Source organism: Cavia porcellus, unplaced genomic scaffold, assembly GCF_034190915.1.
Source record: "Cavia porcellus strain 051 isolate PalLab524CR breed Dunkin Hartley unplaced genomic scaffold, mCavPor4.1 scaffold_31, whole genome shotgun sequence".
Classification (NCBI taxonomy): domain Eukaryota; kingdom Metazoa; phylum Chordata; class Mammalia; order Rodentia; family Caviidae; genus Cavia; species Cavia porcellus.
In genome coordinates this window covers 30,942,335-30,965,239 of record NW_026947514.1, presented here as the reverse complement: position 1 = coordinate 30,965,239, position 22,905 = coordinate 30,942,335, and the positions used below count along the sequence as shown (strand labels likewise).

Sequence of the window (22,905 nt, the reverse complement as noted above, 5' to 3'; positions counted from 1 at the left end):
ACTATCTAAGCTGCCTCATTTCTGCTTTCATTTTTGCTCATTTGTTAAAAGCCATCCTTTAGTATGCAATTTACCAACAATGGTTTCCAAATGAAAACAGACTGTAAATTTCCAGAAAATCGAGCTAAACGCTTTTTTCTCTTGTTTGTTGTGTAAAATGGAAGTATAAAATAGCAACTGAGCCATAGGTCACGTAGGGGTTTTCATTGACTCATTAGCTGTGTCCAGGAATACGTTTTCAGAAGCGGGGAAGGCAGCTCTTCTTACAGAGCTCTGAGTGCTCACAGATGACGTGAGCTGGCAACCCTGTGTGCCTGCACTTTGGAGAAGGAAGACTTGTAATATCCTGATGTGAAAGTTGTGACTGAGATGATGACAGGAATCAAGCCCATCTTTCCTGACCCCAGCTTATTTTTCTTCCAATGATATTGTGCTATGGTTACGTGGCTTAGAAAATGTTAACCCAGCATTGTTTCCCACTTAATTCTAATAGCAGTCAAAGTAAGAAGCAGGAAGGAAGCTGTTGAAAATCTCCTGGGAGAGTTCTTTGTCTAAGCAAGGCCGAGAGAGAAGCAACACATACCTGTGTGGTAGATTCTGGGTTTGGAAAGTGGGACTGTCATTTGGGCTGTTATAACAAAATGGCATAGACGGGTGGATAGTTGTTCTTAAACAACAGAATTTATGTCTCACAGCTCTGATGACTGAGACAGCCAAGATCAAGATGTCAGCGGATTGGAGGTCTAGTAAAAACCTACTTCCTGCTTCATAGACACCCATCTTCATGTGGGAAAGTGGGCAAGAAAGTTCTCTGAGGTTCGTTGATAGGAAGGGTATAAGTGTCATAAATGAGGGTGATAGTCTCATGGTATAATCACTTCCCAAAACTTCCAGCCATCACTTTGAGAGAATTTGGGGGGACAGACATTCAGTCTAGAGCAGTGTTCACAAAAGCCCTTCCTCAATAAGTAGAGCTAAACAGGATGATTCTCTTTGATTGCAGTTCTCTTTGGTTCTTCCCCAGCTATATAGCAAGATCACTGCATAGGAAATATCACCATTTTTTGAACCCATTCGCAGCGTGGAGTAGTAGTGGTGGACCTATAGCATGTGTACTGCAGTAGACTGTTTATATCATTGAAAGCTAAAAGGTTCACCATCACTGGCATAGCATACAGTGAGGTAATGGCTATAGAAAAAGTCAAATATCCATCACAATCAAAGGTGAAAAGAGGTAGGAATTGGTCATAATGTTCATTCCTCCAGAGTTTAAAAGGCACAGCTGAGCTGACTACTTTTGACTACATTTTTGCAAACACATAATAAGCTCCACTTTGCATTTTCGGTCCAATGGCATCATTTTTGAAATATGAATCATAAAAGCACCACATTTCTACTGTGCCTGCTGAGACATGCTTTATCACCCTCCTATTTCAGCATCAATAAAATGATGCTGTCATTACAGCTGGGAGGTATTTTGATTATTCTAGACAGAGAGCTGACTGATCACATTGTGAGTGTATGTGTGTGTGTGTGCGTGTGTGTGTGTGTGCGCGCGTGCGTGCACACATGTGTGTGTATGCAGTTGTGTGTTTATGCATCCTTCTGGGGTTGAGAAGGAAATTGTTTCATCTTAAGCAATGGATAAATGCATTTTTATGGAAACTAATTACTAAGTTGAGACTTTCTATGGAACTTTCTAGCATCATGGCAATTTACTAACAGACAAAGGTAATTCCTTGCTAAAGGCATCATTAGCAAAAGTCCTATGCCACTAGCTTCTAAATAGAAGCATAAATGTAGGGTAGTAAAGTAGAGACTGGGAATAAAATAAGAGGGTTGGAGTGAATGATTTCTAAGGGCTCCTTTGATTTAAGGAAAAATTTAAGCTTAACTTTGGAAGACTTAGAAATGATGATAAATGCCTGAAAAGGGGAGTATAAATTTAGGAATGGAAATCTTCTCAAGTGATGAATATATTTGTGACTATGAATGTTTGCATGTGTGTGGCTGCTATGACTCTAACATTGACAGGATTTCTTTTTTTTTTTAAGATCAGAGTGATAGTTCAGGTTGATGGCAAAATAAAAAGGACTTAGAAAGTAGTCAGAAAACAGGGAGCAAGGCAGACATTCCCAGAAGGTCTTAGCAACAAGATTCACACTGAGAAGTCATACTGAGAACAGGCTAGCCAACCAGTGGGGTGAGGAAGGTGGTGGCAGTGGAGCTAAAGTGGAGGAAGCACCAGCCATACAATACAGAGACCTGGGCAGCCACAAAACTCATCAGGCAGTGAGCCGTTGGTCTGCCTTTTGGAGGGTTAGGTTCAGTGGTAGGATATGGATTCTTTTTTTTTTTTTTTTTTTTTTTTTTTGTGGCATGGAGATCGAACTCACGACTTCACACTTGCCAGGCAGGCACTTATGCCGCTGAGCTAAATCTCCAGCCCAGGCTATGGATTCTTAAAAGGATTAAGGGGAGCAAGAGGAGCCATTCAATCTAGTACAAATGAGATACCACACAAGAGTGGCCTAAGGGGCACTAAGGGCCTAAAGGACAGGCTGTTCGGGACTTAATCTCCATTCATGAGACTGGCTACTGGAATCAAGAAAAGCTTTGTGTAGGTCCAATAGCAAGGATGATTTGATGCTAAGTTTGGGGAAATTGGTTTAAGGATCTTTTGGTTCTCCCCAACCACAGAGATACTCTAGGACCTATATGGTTTCCAGCTGGGCTAATTGCCTGATCATAGAATTGGCCAATCATCCCATGAAGTTTATCTTATAAGACATAGCTCCCATCCTGAGTTTTATAACCTACTCAGGAAAGAAAGATCAGCATATTCAGAAAAAGATGTCTGCATGTCCACCAACTATTCTATGTATAGGTTGCACATGTTAGGAAAAAGAAGAATGCTTAGAGACGTAGCTCACTATAGAGTGCTTTCAGCACAAGACCTTGGATTCAATACTTAGCACTTAAAAAAATAAATAAAAAAGAATCAGATTTTTTTCATCCTGTTCCTACCAAAGCATGAATAGTTGAGCCTCTCATGCTTGCAAAGAAAGCCAGTAATGAAGCCACTGATGAGGCTTACAAAGTAGAAGATAAAAACAGGAAGTGGAGTTGCTGATAAGAGAAGAACATGATTAGGGTGAGTGTGGCAGTATGCCTGGTCTCTTCTCTGCAGTCTGTTTCAACCCTTGGGAGATATGACCTCGACATACAACAGCACCAAATTCAAGCCTCCAGGGCATTACTCTCCATTTCCTGCCTATGCTCCCCTTCCTTATCACCCCCACTCTTTGTTTTCCTTCCATTTGTTTAATGACTGCTATTAAATCAAACTCCTATTAATTAAAACCCTTGGGATCCTGAAACTGTAGTCAACCTTCCAGTCTATATGTGACATAATGATACAGATTGTGCTCCAGTAGCTCCAGATCCCATTGCTGACAGCAAAGGTCACCTGTTTAGCAGAGTCAGGATGAATGTCACTGTCAAGTGGCTTACTGTATATTGAGGAGTGTGAGTCAACTCAGCATATTTGGCCATAAAGAAAGAAGAGTTCTGACATACTCCTTTAGCACTGACAGTTGCCTTTTCCAGTCTGCTGCTGCTTAAGAAATTCCAAATAGTTAATGTCAGATCCCAAGACCCTGGCTTATAATGCTGAGAAAGGAACTACTCTTAGTGAGTACTAGCTCTTAGATGCTGTTTTACCCTGTAGGAGCTGGAAGAAATCTGAGCATGGATAATCTCTTTCTTTTAGCAGTATCTTAAGCAGAACTGATGTTTGGGTTGGCAAAGCATATAATTTTATTCCAAATTAGAGAAATTATGTTATAACCTTAAGAAAAGAATTTGTGTACTGTTCCACTGAAGAACTTGTTCCATAGACTTGTAGCAGGAAAAAAATAACAGTCCTCTTCTAAGACTATTCCAAGGCACTTCTAAGACTTATACAAGGCACTGGTGGTGGTGGGAGATAATGACAATGAGTGACACTTGTCAGGCAATCTGTAGCACATTGCTTTCACCTTTTCCCATGTTTCCATGCAGCCTGAGGTAAAGGCATTATTTTATTACAAATTCAACAGATGAGGACATAGACTTTCTTAAGCAGCAGTTGGTAAATTGCAGTCTGGAAATGAACTCAGTGGTTCTGAATCTCAAGGCCATACCCTTCCCATAAACCAGAGATTCTGTTCCATTATATGACAGTCATTTGTAAGAAGCATTACATAATCATCTGTCATTAACAAAATATTATATTTGGTGATGATTTAGAATTATAAGTCATACTAAGTAATGCCTCTCTCTCTTTTTTCTCAAATTCTAATTTGCTTTTTGAGCAGGGATAATAGGTCAAATTCTAGCAAGCTACTGAGGGAACCATACACATCAATTTTATCTGTGCAACAGAATTAAAGATCATGACTGGTGGAAAAAATAGTTGAGATTATAAAATTAATGTTTCCTGGTGGGACAACTGTGGCACACCCTTGTAATTCCAGCACTTGGGGGGCTGAAGCAGGAGAACCATTGTGAGTTTGTGGCCAGCTGGGATATAAGGTGAGTTCAAGCCTAGCCGTCACTACAAAGTGAGGCCCTGTCTTAAAAACAAAAACATAACAAAACAAGTTAGTGCCTCCTTTACTTCCCTGCAAAATACTGGCTTTCACCAAAGTTTGAATTTGAGTTTTTCCAAGCGGGCATTATATGTTGGTTGTCTGAATATCATTCATTTTGAGCATCTCCAAAGGACAACAAGGAGAATGGCCGCAGCTTATTATGCCTCTTCTGGATAGATCCTGATCCGGCTATGATAATCCGCAGAAAACTTACTATGTTGTCCAGACAGGTCTGGGACTACAAGTAGTATCACTGCATCCAGATGTATAGCCAATGTTTAATTCTGATTTGTATGTAAGGTTAAAATGTCAGTATTTTATTAATGGTAGTGCTATTATTATGTTTGTAAATGTAGGCTATAGAACACTGTATCTACTGTAATTACATAAATATATTCATAACAATTCTTAGAGAACTGAGAACTTGCTGTGGCATCCCTCTTGGTCAGTCCCCAGAAGGTCAGAGCTTATATGACTTAGTGTGACAGTTAAATGATACAAAACAGCTTTGGGACACATGTTTACAAAACAGTGCTATTGCTATTGGAGGGGGAATAAATGCATATTTTATGCAAGAACACAGGATATGAATATGTGTTGAATAAAGATCTTCACCTATACATACATAAGTTCCCAACAGGGAAAGGGGAACCAATTTTTGTCTCCCAGGGGATGCCTAGCAATATCTCAAGACACTTGATTTCCACAGCTTGGTGATGTTGTGCTAAGGCTATTGGCCTCTAGTGGGTAGAGGTCAGAGAGGCTGCTAAACATTGTACAATACCCTAGACTTTCCCTTTCTTCCACAACAATGAATTATTTGCCCCCAAATGACAAGAGGGCTGAAGATAGGAAGCTCTGATCTAGACAGACACTAAAATGATGAGCATGTTGGCAGATGTCAATATCTGATGCAGCCAAGCAAACTGCAGCCAGGTTTGATGATATTACCACAACCCAGATTTCCCTGTGTCCTCGGGCTTTTGAGAGTCAATTTAGTTCAAACCTCCAGCCAGGGGTAGAAAGTCACTCTCAAGAGTCTTTGCAGATATACAGGTTACTTTTGTTTTAGCTGTGGAATAGGCGGTATTTGTCTGACTCATTGCTATTGCTTGTTTCAAACTTGGTTTCAGCCCCTGAATCTGCTGCCCCTCTCTCAGGCCCACTTTGTTTCACATCAGATACTATTCCTCTCCCTCCTTAAAAAACATCTCTTAAAAACATCTCTTATATATGCTCATTGTTGGTTGCAAACAATTGCTGACAGTTCAGGGTTATTTTTGAACTTCCCAAGTGTTTCTGACACAGGAAACGTCCCACTGCCCATGAATTTGCTGTCCCGTTCAGTGACCAGAGCGCCTTACCTTCTCACAACTCTCTTCTATTTTTCAGATTCTTATGCTTTCTCTTATGCAACCAACTAAATATTTCCAAATTCCTTTTTCTTCTTCTTGAAGAATAGTTTGTCCTTTGTGTCTCTTCTGTGGATACTCTGGATAGGGTGGCAGTGGGATTGAGTAAGAACATCAAAGTATTTTTACAGACAAATACCTACAAAACAAAACCAGTATCCCACAGGAAAAACCATGCTGCTGGTCTGAAGACAAAGTGTTCTTACTGTACTTGTTTTATGTAGGATTTATAATTTCTCTGTACATGAGGGGAAAACAATGTAGTATCACTGTAAGGAAGAGTTGGCACTGAAGTTAAACTGCTTAAGGTTGGACTTTTGCTTTTGCCACTTATTATCTGCACAATAGTTTGGATTTTGAATGTGTTCCACAGCTCCATATGTTAAAGGCTCATTCCGCAGGGTGGTGCTATTGGGAGGTGGTGGAGTCTTCAAAAGCTGGAGTACAGTGGGAGGTCACGGCAGTGTGTCTTACTGGAGACAGTGGGAGCACAGAACTCTCCTCACTCTCTTTTGCTTTCCAGTCATGAGGACAACAGTTTTATTCCATCATATGCTTTTGCTAGGATGTGCTGCCTCACTGCAAAACAATTATGCCAACTGATCATGCATTGGAATCTCTAAAAATGTGAGCCAAAATAAACTCTATTTCTTCATAGGCTAATTATTTTTGGTATTTGTTATAGTAAGAGAAAGCTGACTAGCATTCTGGAGGACCTGAGTAAGTTACTTAACTTCTCTATCCCTTAGCTTCTTCACTATTAAAATGGAAAATAATAGTATTTACTTGATAGAGCTGTTGTGAGAATTTAAAAAAGGTAATGGGTATAAAGGGCTTCAGTTCAGTGGCTGATACTTGCTCAAGAAACAGTGAATATTGAAGAGTGAGATATATAGGAAGACAGCTCAGCAAGAGAAAAAGCATGCAATAAGCACATTCCAACAGAAAGGGATAAGTGTACTAAGCTATAGGGATTCAAAGAAGACAAAGAGCTTCTCCCCTTAGAGAGCTCCCTGTCTCCTGCAAAAGACAGAAAATAACAAATAACTATAATGCGATGTGGCAGTGCTACAGAAAAAGTCTGCACTTGTCAAAAGATTTTTATTCACAGTGACCAAGACATCCTGTTGTTGTAGATAACATCAGTTTTTATCCCACTAGAGAATGACAGTGCATATTGCATTCTTCTGCAGTGAAAGGGAATAAAACAGAGTATTCCTGGGTACTTGGGATGTACCAGTACCACTGCTGAAATCTACTGCTTCAGGAAGCTAAATGTCTCTGTTCTGACTTTGTTGCTGGGCTTCCCATCTCAGGTAATCTTGGAGAAGGCTTTACACACCATGGGGGGCTGCTCCTTATTAAGATTCAGGGTTCTGGGGCATCTTACAGTGCAGCCAGGAGGGCTGGGAATGTGATTCGGGGTAGGGCCTTTACTTCAATCCCCTAGCACCAAAACAAAACAACGAAAAAGTAGTCGGGGTGAGCAACCTCCACCAACCCTAAAGGGAACTAAAAAAAAGGAAAAAAAATTACCATACCACTTTCAGAAAAAGCCTAAGCTAGTAACTAGAGCATAAGCACTCCCATTTTAAAAATCTGAAATCATGGAGACTATACTTTCTTGTTTTGAGAGATTTGTAGTGAGTAAATATCCTAAATAAGCACATTTCCATACAGCAATGATTAAGAAAATGCAAATATTATTTTTAGTATAATTCCAAGATCTTTTTACCTTTACCTTCTCTCTAACCTTTTCAATATATATCATGGCCTAGGTAGATTACATAAATCTGTAGATTACAGAAACTCCACGAGTTATTTTTTTATCTTCTGAAGGAGAGATGGAGGTTGGGGATTGAATTTAGGGCCTTTTGCTTACTAAGCAGGGACTCTACCTCTAAGCTATACCCAAACCCCCTTGCACTGATAAAATCAATGAGGTTAGATTTTTAAAAATCTGTAGAGAATATTGGCAAAACATTGAGTGTCAAAAACAAGAAAGGGTAATTATTATAAAATACCATATAATGAGTCAATCAAATGGGGAAAATCAAAGTTAAATTTATTTCTTATAAATGCTGGGATAAATTCCAAGTAGACACAATGTTTAAATGTAAAAAATGAAACTGCCAAAGTAATAGAAGAAACTAAAAGATTGTTATTCACCTTAAAGTGCAAAGGTCTTTTTAGTGATGATACTAAATGATGATAAGAACCATAAAAGAAAAGAACATAGGAAAAATACTTTCAGACTTTGGGATATATGAGGAATTTTTGGATAAGATCCACCTAAAAGCAAAAAGTAGACGAATGGAATTGTATCAAACTAAAAGATTGTGCACAGAAAATGAACCAATCACCAGAGCGAAGAGACAACCCACAGAATGGGAGAAAATATTTTCAAACCATTCCTCTAACAAAAGGTAATGTCCAGAGTTATAAGTAACTAAAAAAATCCAGAAAAATACCGTTAATCCAATTAAAGGCTGACAATTGACCTAAACAGATATTTTTCTAAAAAAGACATATAAATGGCCAACAAATACATATACATATTTTTAAAAGCTCAACATCACTAATCATCAGGAAAATGCAAATCAAAACCTCAATGAATGGACAGAGATTAATCAAAAGATACTAATTATAGTTAGGAGTAACAAGTTAGGGGTGCTATTGCATGGTAGGAGGACTATAAATAATAATAATGTAGAATACACTTCCAAACAGCAGAAGAAAGTTTTCTTTTTAGCATAAAGAAATAATGGATGAGGAGATGGATATATTTAACCTGATAGAATAATTACACAGTCTATACATATTTCAAAATATCACATGGTATCATATTAACATGTACAGTCTTTGTTTTCATACATCAGTTAAGAATACATTTAAATTTTTTTAAAAAAGATTGATATATTCAATCTCATAACTACAAGCAAAGTCAAAAGACAAATGACAAATTGGATGCAAATATTTGCAGCTCTGTGGCAAACCAAAGACTAATTTTCCTTAAATATAATGAGCTTCTACAAATCAGAAAGCAAAAGATTAACCATGCAGTGGAAAAATAGTCAAGGAATGTGAGCAGGCAAAACCTAGAAGAGGAAGGGCAAATGGCCTCTTAGCACATGAAAATGAATCAGCCTCACTTGCAGGAGAAGAAAGATGCAAAATAAAACAATGCTGAGATTCCCTCTCACTCCAGAAAGAACAGCTATCAGCAAGAAAACAACCAATATCAAATGTTGGAGGGCTGTAGGGAAAAAGGAACCTTTCCCCACTGTTGGTGGGTGTGTACACTGACACAACCACTGTGGAGATCAGTATCGAGATTCCTCAGAAAACTAGGATTAGAGTTCTGATTTGACCCAGCTATTTCCCTTTTGAGTATCTTTCCAGAAGAATGAAAACATCACACAACAACAATGTATGCAGACCCATGTGTATAGCAGTACAGTTTGTAATAGCTAAATTGTAGAAACAACCCAAATGCCCATCATTCAAGGAATGGATAAAGAAGATGTGTGTGTGTGTGTGTGTGTGTGTGTGTGTGTGTGTGTGTTTTAATAAATGGAGTACTTCTTGACCATAAAGGAGGGTAAAATTGAAGCATTTCTAGGTAAATGGATGCAACTTGAGACCATACCCTTACGTGAAATAAGTCGGACTCACATATGTAAACATCACATTGTCTTTCTCGTATAAGAAACTGAAAGAGTAAATAAGGACCAAATGTACAAAAGATACTATGAAAAAAAAAAAACAAAAAAAACCAATGTTGGAGCTGGGGATTTAGCTCAGCAGCATAAGCACCTGCCTTGCAAGCAGGCGGTCCTGAGTTCGATCCCTGGTACCGATAAAAACAAAAAAAAAACAAAAAAGAACTATGAAATGGGAAGCAATTATTCAAAAGGAAAGAAGAGCTAGGGTGGAGGAAGAAGGAAAGGAAGGAAAGGAAAAGGGAAAAAATTATTTTAAAAAAGGGATACAATAGAAACAAAGCTTTATAAATAGGGAGAGGAAGTTGGGTTGAAGGGAGGAGAGAGATGAAGAAAAATAGAGAAATCAAAAAACACCATGTACAGGTACAAATTCCCAGTGATGAATGTAATCATTATGTATATCTAAAATGTAGCAATAAACTTCATGTTTTTAAAAAGCTACTCTGAGATATCAGTTTTTGATTATTAAACATCTAAAAATATGACAAAAAAAGCTCTATTGACAAGGGTATTCTGAAAGCAGCATTTTTATGCCATGCTAGCAGTATAAAATGGTGCAACACAAGGCAGGTTAATTAGGCTCTAACTCCATGTTGAGGAATTTATACTTTGGAGAGATATTTCTCAAATTACAAAATTAAATATATATAGTGTTATGCACTATACCAGTGCTTTTGTGTGTGTGTGGGTGTTGGGTTTGAACTTAGAGGCTCACCCAGGTTATACAAATACTCTATCACTGAGCTACATTCTCAGCTCTATCCTACTGTTTTCAAAGCAAAATGTTATTAGCCAATAGATACTCATCCATAAACTGTGGCACATTCATACAGAATACAACACAATAAAAAAAGTGAAACTTGGGGCTGGGGATTTAGCTCAGCGGCATAAGCACCTGCCTTGCAAGCAGGCAGTCGTGAGTTCGATCCCTGGCACCGATAAAAAAAAAGGAAAAAGACCAAAAAAAAAAAAAAAAAAAAAAAGTGAAACTCTTTGCGTGTATATACATATATTTTTTTCTCTTACATACACCTAAAATACATGTGTGACCAGTGTCAGCAGTGGAGATAATGCTGCAGTATATACTTTGAATTTTTAATTGACTATTGAACTATTATTTATTCTACTTACTGTAGTCAGGAGTTGCAAGGAGAACAATTACATATAGGACACAGAATTTATAGTAGTATTTTACGCTAGTCACACAGAGTCAAATACAAGAAGTACAGGAAATCTATCTATGCACTAAAGACCTAGAGAATCCAGCCAAGGGCTAGATCCATGGCAATATCCTGCATGAGTTCAGCTGACAACCTAGAGCCCATAACAATGCCTCTCACGAATCCAACTGGAGGCCCAGAGCCCTCGACAATGACTCATGCAAGTCTGCTTCATGGATCTGTGCTGGGAAGGCCCAAAGTTCAGCAGTGGAAGCCAGAAAGCCTATGCCAGCAGGGTGAAGGATCTGTGCCAGCAGGTTAAGAGTTCTGCACTCGAGCCAAGAAACAACACTCAAAATAAAGACCAAGCCTCCCTCAAAAAGTACCACAGCCATCCTCAACGACAACGAGGTCCTGAGCTCCTCTGACCATGAGAACCGCTCAGTTGGTCCCTATCAGGAAGTTAGTGTGACAAGCTTCTCCTAGTGATTGAACAGCTCCAAAAGAACCAACAGCTCCAAACAACATCACTCGGGAGAACTCACAATGCTATTCTTCCTTTCTAGGTCTCCTTTTATCCTGGTAATAGTCCTTAGGTGGACCATCCACACTCAGCACCGCACTGATTCAGTTCAGCTGGTGTTTAAGTTGACCGCCAGTTACCAATCCACTACACTACTTTAAAAACTGGAATAAAGCCAGGGACTTAGCTCAGTGGCATAACAACCTGCCTTGCAAGTGCATAGTCATGAATTTGATCCCCAGTACCAAAACAAAAACCAAAAACAAACAACAACAACAAAAAAAACCTGACATAAAAAATAGGTCAACATTTGCTTAAAGTGAATATATATTCATTCATATATGATCAAGTTTATAAATCTATGTATGGTTCATTTTCTAATTAACACTTGTTCCTCAGATTCTTAATATAATCTGCTATGTAAGCATTTACCCCTGGCCTCAGTCCATATGTGGGACTGACTGACCCAAGTGTACTTGTACTCTCCTGACCAGTCTTTGATTTAATAACCCGGGCAGGAATCAATCAGTATATCTTCATACTCTGAAGACAGAGGCTAGCTCAAAAGTAAGCATATGATCCAAGCCAGAGGTTCTTGGGAAAGAAGTTTCCTAGATCTGAGTGAACTTCCAGTTGATGGCATCTCTATGTGAAATCAGCAGTGGCTATAGCTATTTTGCTTCCATGAAGCAGGAGCCCAAGGTCAAAGCTAACATGTTAGTGAGACCACCATATGGTATTCCAGAGATAAACTGAAAGCTATTAAATTAAACTGCCCCTGAAGACTGCCTGCATCTTGGACTTCTAGTTACACAAATATACTTTCCCTCATTATTTATGTGCATTGGGATAGAGTTTTCTGTTACTTGAGCTTGCAGGCTGGTACCCATGTAGCACAGAGAATGTTTCCAAGAATTCAAGTGAAACACATGGGTAAGTCAGAAGGAAAAAAATGTCTCCTGAAGTTTTTCATACTTGGCAAATTGCCAAGGTGCATGGCATGTGTTGACATAAAAATTTTCCAAATCAGGCTTAGGATTCCAATTAGAATGCATACAGTACAGAGGCAGAAGAGGAGAAAGGGTGCAGAGACTGAAAACAAAGATCTCGCACATCGGCAGTGGTTACGGCTGCGTATGGTCTTACTGACTTCGTGTTAACATTCTTTTCTATATTTTTCTCAGATGAAAGTATGAATATGTTGCTTTTAGAATTAGATACTAGCCAGAAAAATGGTAGTGAGCCTGATTCAAACATACTTCCAATAAGTTAACATTCCCATAAGCCAGGGGTTGGGAATATAGCTAAATAGTATAGCAGCTTGCCTAGCACGAAACAAAACAAATCAGAATGAAACTTTTCCTCAATTAGAGATTATGAAATTTAGGAAATACCTGAGACTATTATGAGTGAGGGGACTTAAAACAAATCTCCAGAGAAAAATTTAAACTACAATAGTAAAGGTTAAAGCGGAGTTCACTTTTATGTTGAGAATGATTTTCACAAATATTTTTGAGGTGCTATATTTGAAATCATTTGTCATAAACAGTTTGTTTTCATTTTCTAGTAGCGCCAGAGGCTGAGTTCACTGTATGATTCAGATTGGGAAGCTGTATGTAGCAGCTCTCTGAGCAAAAAGAAGTGATGGGGTTTTCTACCCTAACTTATCTTCTAACAACCTTGGAGGAAGATGAGGGTTCTAAAAAGCAGACTTGAGTCCAGGATGATCAGAGAAATAAACGCAAAACTGGCAGAATGAACTATGTCCCTGAAGAGAGGGATTGAAAAGCATATGCTAGATTTGCAAACTAGGGAATAACTGGTGGTGTGGGCAAGGGCAGTGATGATAGTGTAATTCAAAACACAGGAGGGACATCATTTCATTGGAGACTGGGTTGGTCTAATGAGGTCAGAGCGTAGAAGCTAGAATAGGTACAAGGACGAGGGGGCCTGTAAAGGGGCTGAAGGCAGTCTCAGCAGAAAGTGCAAGAAAGCGTGTGGCAGCTGAGGACCAAAGTCAACAAACAGCAGATGATGGGCTCCTGAGCACAGCTACAGAGATTCCTTCAGGCAGAACCGCACCTGTTCTGCTAAGGAAAAAAGAAACGAGGGAGAAATGATGAACATCATGTAGGTAAATTCAGAAGTAGGAGAACAGTCTGATCTCCTCTATGCTTTTCTGTGACAGTGAGGGTATATGGATGTCTTGCAAACATTATTGACACTGTAAAAGTCATTAAGAGAGACAGAAGTGTTGAGTATGAACCAAAGAATGACAGGAAGAGTTTAGGCAAAAGTTAAGGTTAGAACCTGGAAAATTCTGTTAGTCTGTGTGCTACAGGAAGATGGCTGATAGCAAGTTTCAGGGAGCAAGTAGTGGAGCTGGTAGCCATGAAATTGCAAAACTGTGAGATCTAAAATGGATAAAGAAGTGAAGGAAGACCGGGGGGATGGCTCAGTGGTAGAACTTGTGCTTAGCTGGGTTTCATCCCCAGGACAGAAAATGAGAAGGAAGAAGGAAGAAGGAAGAAGAGGAAGAAGGAAGAAGAGGAGGAAGAGGAGAAAGAGGGAAAAGAAGAGAAAAATAGGGGGTCCAGCAGAAAGAAAAAAATAGAAATTAAAAAAGGGAAGGTCAAGGGCAGTGATTCCTAATATTCATTTACAGACAAAAATGCAAGTATGTAGCATTAAAAAAATTCTGGGCAACAAAGGCAAGACAGGGGGCATCATAATCCCTAACTTAAACTATCCTACAAAGCTACTGTGATTAAAAACAGGATGATACTGCCCAAAAATTACAGGCCCAAAGATCAATGCAACAGATTAGAGGATGCAGAAACAACCCAGGCTTACTCAGCCACTTCATCTTTTCAGGAATTTCAAGTGTATGGCTTACTTTTTCTTCTACGTCTCCTATCCCTGCTTGGGATGGGCTGGGCATTTGAGATTGCATCTTGCTCTTTTGTTTTGTCATTTTCTTGTATTTCCGGGTTTTGAGCAATGTTCCAAAGCCTCCCTGTGTGCTGGGAATCACCTCTTGCACTTTTGGCTCCTGGCGGAATGCAGACAACTACTAGCCACTTGGAGGTTGCTGTGCGTGGCCCAGTTAGTCCTCGCAGGGACCTTCTGTGTGTCCTCCGGTAATTTAGGATGCTGGGCAGGGCCTTACCAGCTGGGACCAATGTTCCAAAGCTTCCTCTGTGCACTAGGGATCAGCTCGTGTGCCTTCAGCTCCTGGGGCAGTATAGCCACTTTATCTTTCACAAAAGAACCAAATACCTTCACTGGAAGAAAGGTAGCCTGTTTAATAAATGGGGCTGGAAAAACTGGCTTTCCACATGCCAAAGATTAAAACTAGACCCATATCTCTCATCATGTACTAAACTAAAATAAAAATGAATCAAAAGACTAAACATTATAAAAGAAACACTAAATCCTGGAAGATAGACTAGATAAAGCTCTTAAAGACATAGACTTTATGAACAAAGCCTCAATTTCACAGGAACTATCACAAAGAATCAACAATCTTATCTACTTAATTGTTTACGACTGCCTGCTTGCAAGGCAGGCGCTTATGCCACTGAGCTAAATCCCCAGCCCCTTGTTCAGGCTGGTTTTGAGCTCACTTTGTATCCCAGGCTGGTTTCAAACTCTCAGTGATCCTCCTGCCACAGCCTCCTGAGTGCTGGGATTATAGGTGTACGCCACCAGGCCTGGCTGGGATTTTATCTTATTAAAAAGTTTTTGCACAGCAAGAGAAACCACCAACAGAGTGAAGAGACAACCTACAATATGGGGGAAAAAATTGCCAGTAATTCTTCAAAGGAGTACTATGTAGAATATATAAAGAACTCAAAAAAAAATCAGACCCTCCCTACAAATTTAAAGATCCAGTCAAAAAATAGGCATCTGAAGTGAATAGACACTTCTCAGAAGTAGAAACAGTTAAGTAAATATATGAAAAAATGTTCAATATCATTGGTCATTCAAGAAAGGCAAATTCAAACAACATGAGATTCAATGTTACCCCAGAAAGAATGAGAATCAAGAAATCAATGTTGGTGAGGCTGTTGGGAAACATGAACTCTTCTCCGCAGTTCGTAAGAGTGTAGACTGGTACAACAACAGTGAAAATCAGGGTGGTGATTTTTTTTTTTTTTGGGTTGTGGTACTGGGGATCAAACAGCCTTGCACTTGCCAGGCAGGTGCTTCTGCCACTGAGTTAAATCCCTGACCCCAAGCTGGTGATTCTTCAAAAAACTAATACTAGAGGTTCCATTCTATCCAGCTATTCTCCTTATTGGTTTTTCCCAAAAGAATTAAAAAGCATCATACCTCAGAGATATATGTGCACATCTATGTTTATAGCATCACAGTTTGCAATAACTCACTCTTGGAAACAACCCAAGTGCCCATCAACTGATGATAAGAAGATGTGGGGTTTTTTCTACAGTGGACTACTACTCAGCCATAAAGAAGGATAAACTTGAGGCATTTCCAGGCAAATGCATACACCTTGAGACAATACTCTTAAGTTAAATAAATCAAACACGGGGGCTGGGGATTTAGCTCAGCGGCATAAGCGCCTGCCTTGTAAGCAGGCAGTCGTGAGTTCGATCCCTGGTACCGATAAAAAGACAACAACAACAACAAAAAATCAAACACACACGTATAAATATTGCATTGTTTCTCTGGAGTAAAAAACGGAAAGTGTAAATGAGGACTAAAATGTGTAACAGACATTGTGAAATAGGCAGAAAATGTTCAAATGGGAAGGGAAACTAGAGAGGGTGGGGGAAGGAAGTATGGGAAAAATAAGAAAAGAAAAAACAGAAACAAAGCTTTTGTCAATAAGAAGGAAAAGAGGGGTTGAAACAAAGGTGGAGGAGGGGGAAAATCAAGACATATCATGTTCAGTTACAAATTCCCTGTGATGAATGTGATCATTATGTATACCTAAAATATATTAATAAATTTAATTAATTAAAGAATGCAAGTCTCTTGGCCCCATGAGAGTTTTCAATTTAGCAGGTTTTAGACAGAACCTAGAAATCTGTGTTAGTTCCCAAGTTATTACTTTTAAAAATGAGTGATATGCATCATTTAAATTTTAGAGAAATACAAATGATATACAGTACAATGAAAACTAAGTCTGTTTCTTACTCTGTGGCAATACCTTCTATAGTTTTCTCAAATATCCTGTGTCTTAGTTAATTAAGTTGCTGAGATGAAGTACCCAATTCCCAACGTTAAGGGAGGAAAGGTTTATTCAGTTCTCAGTCTGTAGAGGTTTCAGTCCGTAATCCACTGGCTTCAAGGCAGTGTGGCACATGGCAGAGGGGCAACTGTTCATGGCGGTGGAAAACGGGAAAAGCAACAAGGGAGACTGAGATAGGCCTCTTTCTGCCCTTCATACTATATGCAGTCTACTGGGATTAGGGTGGTGCCAGTCCAATCAGTGGATTCATCCATCGATCCATCCATGCTTAATCCCACACCCTTAATCCCAGCATTGCACAATGAATCCATCACATACTCTAGACCCAGCTGCCTCTGAAAAAACCCTGTGATGGTGTGTGGCTTTGAGGAGGATCTAGACACAAACCATAATGTCCTGTTAGGGACAGCCTCCAGAAGTGACTCATTTTTGCACTGAACAGACAAATGATCCAGATGACACTGCTAGCTACTAACAGACTGGGTAAACTCTAGAGAACACTACCCTATCAGCCAATAGGTCCTGCTGGAAGTAATGCTATCTTGGTTGGAACAGAAAGGTAAGCCTAGCATGGTAGCACAAACTGTAATCCTAGCACTCTGGGACGCTGAGGCAGGAGGATTGACGCCAGATCAGGCAATTTAGGAACTTTATGAGACCCTATTTTATTATTTATTTATTCATTTATTTTGGTACCAGGGATCAAACTCACAACCTAGCAATCTGGCAGGCAGGAGCTCATGTCACTGAGCTAAATCCCCGGCTATTTACTTATTGGACCAGGGATTGAACCCACAATCTCACACTTGCCATGAAAGGAGATCCTATTTAAAAAAAAATTAAAAGGATTTGAGACGTGGCTCACTGTGAAGGTCCTGGGTTCAATAATCCTGAAAACTATGGTGAAAGGAATGGGAAGAGAAAAGAGACAGAGAGAGAAACTGTTTGATATGAGGTAGGTAAGTACATTGGACACCTTTCAGGGAATTTTGAAATATGCTATAAATTTTTTTCCTTCCCATTCTTTTTCTGCTTTGAAAATGTTGTGAGTCAATTTAAGAAAAGTTAATTGGTTTTTTGAGATATAACAGAAGATTCTCTTAGGATGATATAAAACCATAATGGAAATTACTGAACTAGTTAGTGTCCATTAACATTTTAGAGTACTTGTCACATGGAATAGACATTTTTTAAAAAGTAGCTTGGGAAAAAAAGTAGACTAAATTGAGATTTCCAATAAGAATCATCTCCTAGGTAGTAAGAAAACCTTTTATTTTTACTTCTATATCTAAAGAGTAGTATTTTATAATTATGTAAGTTTTAAGACATCTCCTCACATCCCTCTTTTTTCTTTCTTTATTCTTTTTTGCATTACTGGGGATTGAACCCAGAGCCGCATGCAAGCATGGTAAGAGCTTAGCCTCTGAGCTACATCTCCAGCCCTTTAATTTGATTTTTGAGACAAGGTTTCCCTAAATTACCCAGATTTTTTGATCCTTTTTGATCCTCTTGTCTCAGTCTCCTGAGTAGGTGGAATTACATGCTTGTGCCATCACACCAGGTTTTCTAACCCTCTTTTGACATTTTCCTGCTGTTATATAAGGTTGTATTCAGAAAGTGGCTGAAAAGAAAACCAGAGATGAACTCTAGGCCTTTTCTTTCCCCCCCTCTCTTCACTTTCGTTTCATATTTTTCCCCTTCTTGAATTTATCTTTTAAACTGGTGAAATGCTTTTAAATGTTGAAGAACAACCAAACAAATGCCAAATGAATAAAACAATTTACAATCTCTAGGTGGAAAGTCATTGGTTTCTTGTTTTACGCAACTTTTTAAATTGTGTCAGATTGATCTGGTCACCAGCTTTCATGCTGGTCACATGAGGCATCAGAGCAGTGGCTGCCCACAGTTCCGTGGGAGAGATATAAAATAGTACAAATCAAGTGTTAACTGAGAGAACATGTGCATGTGGAAGACCGTTGGAAAATACATGAATGAAGCTGGATGCAGTGCCAAAGGCTTGTAATCCCAGAGACGGGGTTGGATCGAGAAGGTCAAGTTCTAAACCAATTTGGGGAACTCAGGGAGACCCTGTCTCAAAATTCAAAAAGTGAAAAGGGGTGGAGATATAGTTCAGCGATACCTAGGTTCACGCCTCAGAACAAAGAAGCAAACAAAAACAAGAAAAGAAAGAAGTAGAAAAAGATGAATCAGGAGTATGATATTTAGTGTCTATAAGAGCACAAAGTTGAAACTAATAATGAGCGAGCTGTTAAAACCAAATCAATAAGTGGGTATGCCGAAAGTTGGGAATCCCAGGGGTTTATGTAAGGCAGTTACATTAGCAAAAAAGGTGATTCGGGTTGTGGGCACCCTGAATATCTGGCTAAGGAGCCTGTCTTTATTTATATGCAGCTGAAAAGAATTAAAGGCTTTAAAGAAAGGTGGATTAGGAGGATTAATTTACTCCCAGTGGAAGGTGGAAAGGTTTGAAGAGGAGAGCCTGGTAGCAGGGAAGCTATTGGGCATGAATGAATGAGGGCACGTACCAGGACAGCTGATTTGGCCACATAAAGGAAGGGCAGAGCAGAAGACAGACTACTGGAGTCCAGACCATGCAGGAGGGTCCATGAGAATCCAAGCCTGAGCCAGTTGGAAAATGTTGGTTTCACTAGAAGAATGAAGAGAGGCTGGTTTGGGAAAAGACATAGATACATGCACCTTTGAGTTGTCAGCGCATGCAGGCCCTGATGTCTTGGGCAGATAACTGCCACCACATACCTGACAGTATGTATGTATGTCTCTGGTCCCAGGTAGGCTTGGGTGGGGTTATCAGAAAGTTTTCTGCACTCAGCATTGTCCCTTTAGGCAGGAAAGAACATCTGCTGCAGAGCATTCCCAGTCCTCAGGGGACCCATGTGCTAGACAGGAAACATAATTTTAATAGGATTAGCTGAAAGATGAGCAAATGTCACTGGTGGTTTGGTAGTATGTCATGGCTGCTGACTTTGACATGGTAAGTATAACATTATTGATGACTTTTATGCCTGGATGAAGGGTTAACACTTAGCAAATTAGATTTGCCTTAATTTTTGTCCTGCTTTTACATTTTATGTGTGTGACAAAATGGGTTACCTGGGGGCAAACCTTTTAACCTCTCTATAAATAGGAAGCTTGTCATGGCAGCATTCATAAACATTTTTGAAAGCTGCAGATAAAAGCCACTGTAGGAACCTCCCCCACCCTATGACTGAGTCAGCCATTTGGAAAGGTCAGCCTTTTCTTTGGATTCTTTCAATTTGCTAACTCCTTTAGTTAATTAGAATTTCCCCCAAATGCTTCTACCAGTCCAGAACTGAAAGAGGTAGTCTGCAAATGCCTTAGTTCTACTTTTTGGACCTACCCATCTTGCTGGCCCTCTTTAACCCACTGACTGTTGGCTGTTGGTTGCCCTTTGACTTTCAAACCTGGGCTCTGGAATCGAGCCCAGCCACACTAGATGGGAATTAGAGTTCTGTACTAAGATTCAGGAGCCTCAGCATAAGGCCACTATGCTCAGTGTGAAATTCAGTCCCATTTCTAGGTATTAAGCTATTACTTTTTCAAGTGTCACTTTGTCCTGTTATTTGTTTGTATCTAGATGTCCCCCAAAGCCTCATGCAGTCATGGGGAGAGTGGGGCACGGGCTTTTCAGAAGTGGCTGAATAAGGAGTTTGTGATTGATTCGTGGTCCTAGGGCAAGTAGCCACCACACAACATAAGTGACAGAAAGAGGCTTATTATCCCCCTGCCCTCCATCGCTTTTGCTTTAGCTGCCTTGAATGGTTGCCCCTCTGACATGTGCCACCCTGCCTTGGAGCCAGCTGATTACAGACTGAAACCTCTAAAAACTGTGAGCTAAATAAACCCTTTCCCCTTTAACTTTGGGCATTGGGTGCTTTATCTCAGCAACAACAACAACAACAAAAAAATAACTAGTACAGTACCTTAGATCAGCCTTTGGATAATCATCTCCTAAGTCCCCTAAATTATCTAGCTTATCTGCTCAAGGCCCTGATTTTGGACTTGGAAAAGCCCAGCAATGACGCTGTGGCCTTGTTACATGCAACGTATTTTCTCAATGCTTGCCATGACTTCGTTTTTGCTTGCTCTTGGATTTCCCAAGGCTTTGTTCCAGCTGTCCATTGGTTTACAATGCTCACATTCTCTGTTCAACCAGCCTGCTGCTAGCTGATTTTCTGGCTTGCTGCCAGTTCCATATTCTTCAGACACTGTCTTCTGGCTGAACGTTTATCAGGCCAGCTGGGTTTGACTCTCATTCCATGGATGTATCTAGTTCGAGACTCCATTTCTCCCAGTCTACCTCATCCTTAATCTTACCCTTAATACTTAATCCTTTCATATTAAACCACAGCGGATGTTTGCTGGTGTGGAAACTGATGTGGTACTGGAATGTTATCCTTGTTTACATCTTTCTTTGTGTGGGAAAGCTTGGGATCACATCCAAAATCTCCTCCTAGAGCTTTCCTGTCTCCTTTAGGAGAAACAAATTAAAATTTGATAATACTTTATGTCTGTAACCAAGCCACAAGGCCCCTATTTTAATTATAACATTGCATTCTTCAATCTCAATTTTACTTCTAGATATATATTTTGAAATATATTTTGGCCAGTATTTATTCAGTTTTAAGATATTTATGTCATAGGGACTTGATGGCTTTGTGGTTATAAAAAAAATAAATCAAGGCTTTTCTCCAGTGGGAGTTCAACCTTGAAGGTCTCCTAGAATCCTTTGGAAGGCTTGTTAAAACAGATTGCTGGACACTACGTGCTTATTTCCCAGCAGTGGCATTTGAGATTTGGAGTTTCTAACAATTCTTAGTGATGTCCCCCAAATTCACTTTGAGAACAAGTGGTCATATATTTAAGGTAACCACAGGTAGCCAGAAGTTGGTATCTGTTCAAACTCTTATCCGAGTGGGTAAGTAGAGAGCTAAAAAAAAATACAGTTTAAAATCTTACTCTATATGGTACGGATGACTGCTTCTGTCAGAATTCTCAACCTCTTACTACTTTGCACGATTATTTCATTTCCTCAAGTATAGGCAGGACCCCTTATTCACAAAATTAGAACAGTCTGTCTATGCTGGCCTCACAGCAGTACTGTGAAGGTCAGATGAAATCGTTGATGAAATATTTGTGCATTATAATGTAGCATGCTATTCGGAAGTACCGCGATCATTTTCCGGTATTATTCTTAATTAAAATGCCACCAGTTTCTTTCGTTGTCATGCTTCCCTAATAACAGCAATTTTAACCTGGTAATATGGTGTATTTTTACTGGCCTAATAAACTCAACCTTCGTACTATTTTAAAAAGAATTTCACTCAATGAGATCAGACATGCACAGAGCCAAGAATGATTTCCAGTTTTCACAGCTATAAAAAGAAGTACAAGACCCTATTGTAACTTGAGGTGGAGCCACAGTTAATATTTCAACCCTGTTTAGATTGGCCCATTGATAAAAATGGCTACTAAAAATAGTCATGGTTCACAAAAGATAACTTGTCTGCTCCGTACTTTTATATCTCTTTCAACTTCTATCAATTTATGTCTCTTTGGAAGCAGTAAATCCTTGCAATTCTGGATGTGCCACCCCCCCTCCCCCCGTCGCCTCTGGCCAGGCTCCACGAGCCTACAAAGTTCCCGTACAAACTGTGCGCGTTTGTGATTTCTCAGCGATGCAGCCGGCCGCACCTAACTCTCCCTGCCCTTTAGCCTCAACCGTTCCAGGTCTTTAATGCCACAAACATCAGCCAGGATGCTTTTTTGAGGACAAAGCCTATTCAGCAGATTTGGGCGTTAGAAAGCCCCAGTTCAGTCACTAAGAGAATGGCCAGGTTCGTCACCAGGGGCGGGATTGGGGTCCCCCGGGAACCCCACACGGGGTCACCGGGTCCCGCGCAGCCCCCGGCCGCGGCCGCGCGCCCTTCTCCCGTGCGCCTGCAGGAGGCGCCCACGCCACCCAGGCGCAGCGCGCACCCGCGGGCCCCAGTCAGAGGCGGGGGAACGCGAGGGGAGGAGCCGGCGGGGGCGCGGCTTCCTCCGCGTTCCTCTAGGCACAGCGGTCGCCGGCTCCGCCAGGCCCAGGCTGGCGGCCGGCGGGGGTCCCGCCGGCGGCAGGGGTGGCGGCGGCGGGAGTGGCGCGAGCCGCGGGCCGGGCTCGGGCGCCTAGT

General features: G+C 40.2%; 1 long non-coding RNA gene across 1 annotated transcript; it reads right to left on the bottom strand.

Annotated features, from left to right (window-relative positions):
- Positions 1 to 4,893: 4,893 nt before the first annotated feature.
- LOC134474154 (uncharacterized) lies at positions 4,894 to 22,515 on the bottom strand. Its single transcript, XR_010044800.1, has 3 exons — positions 19,451 to 22,515; positions 19,219 to 19,340; positions 4,894 to 6,126 (listed from the first exon to the last, which is right to left on the bottom strand). It is a non-coding gene; the product is annotated as an uncharacterized LOC134474154 (long non-coding RNA).
- Positions 22,516 to 22,905: the final 390 nt, after the last annotated feature.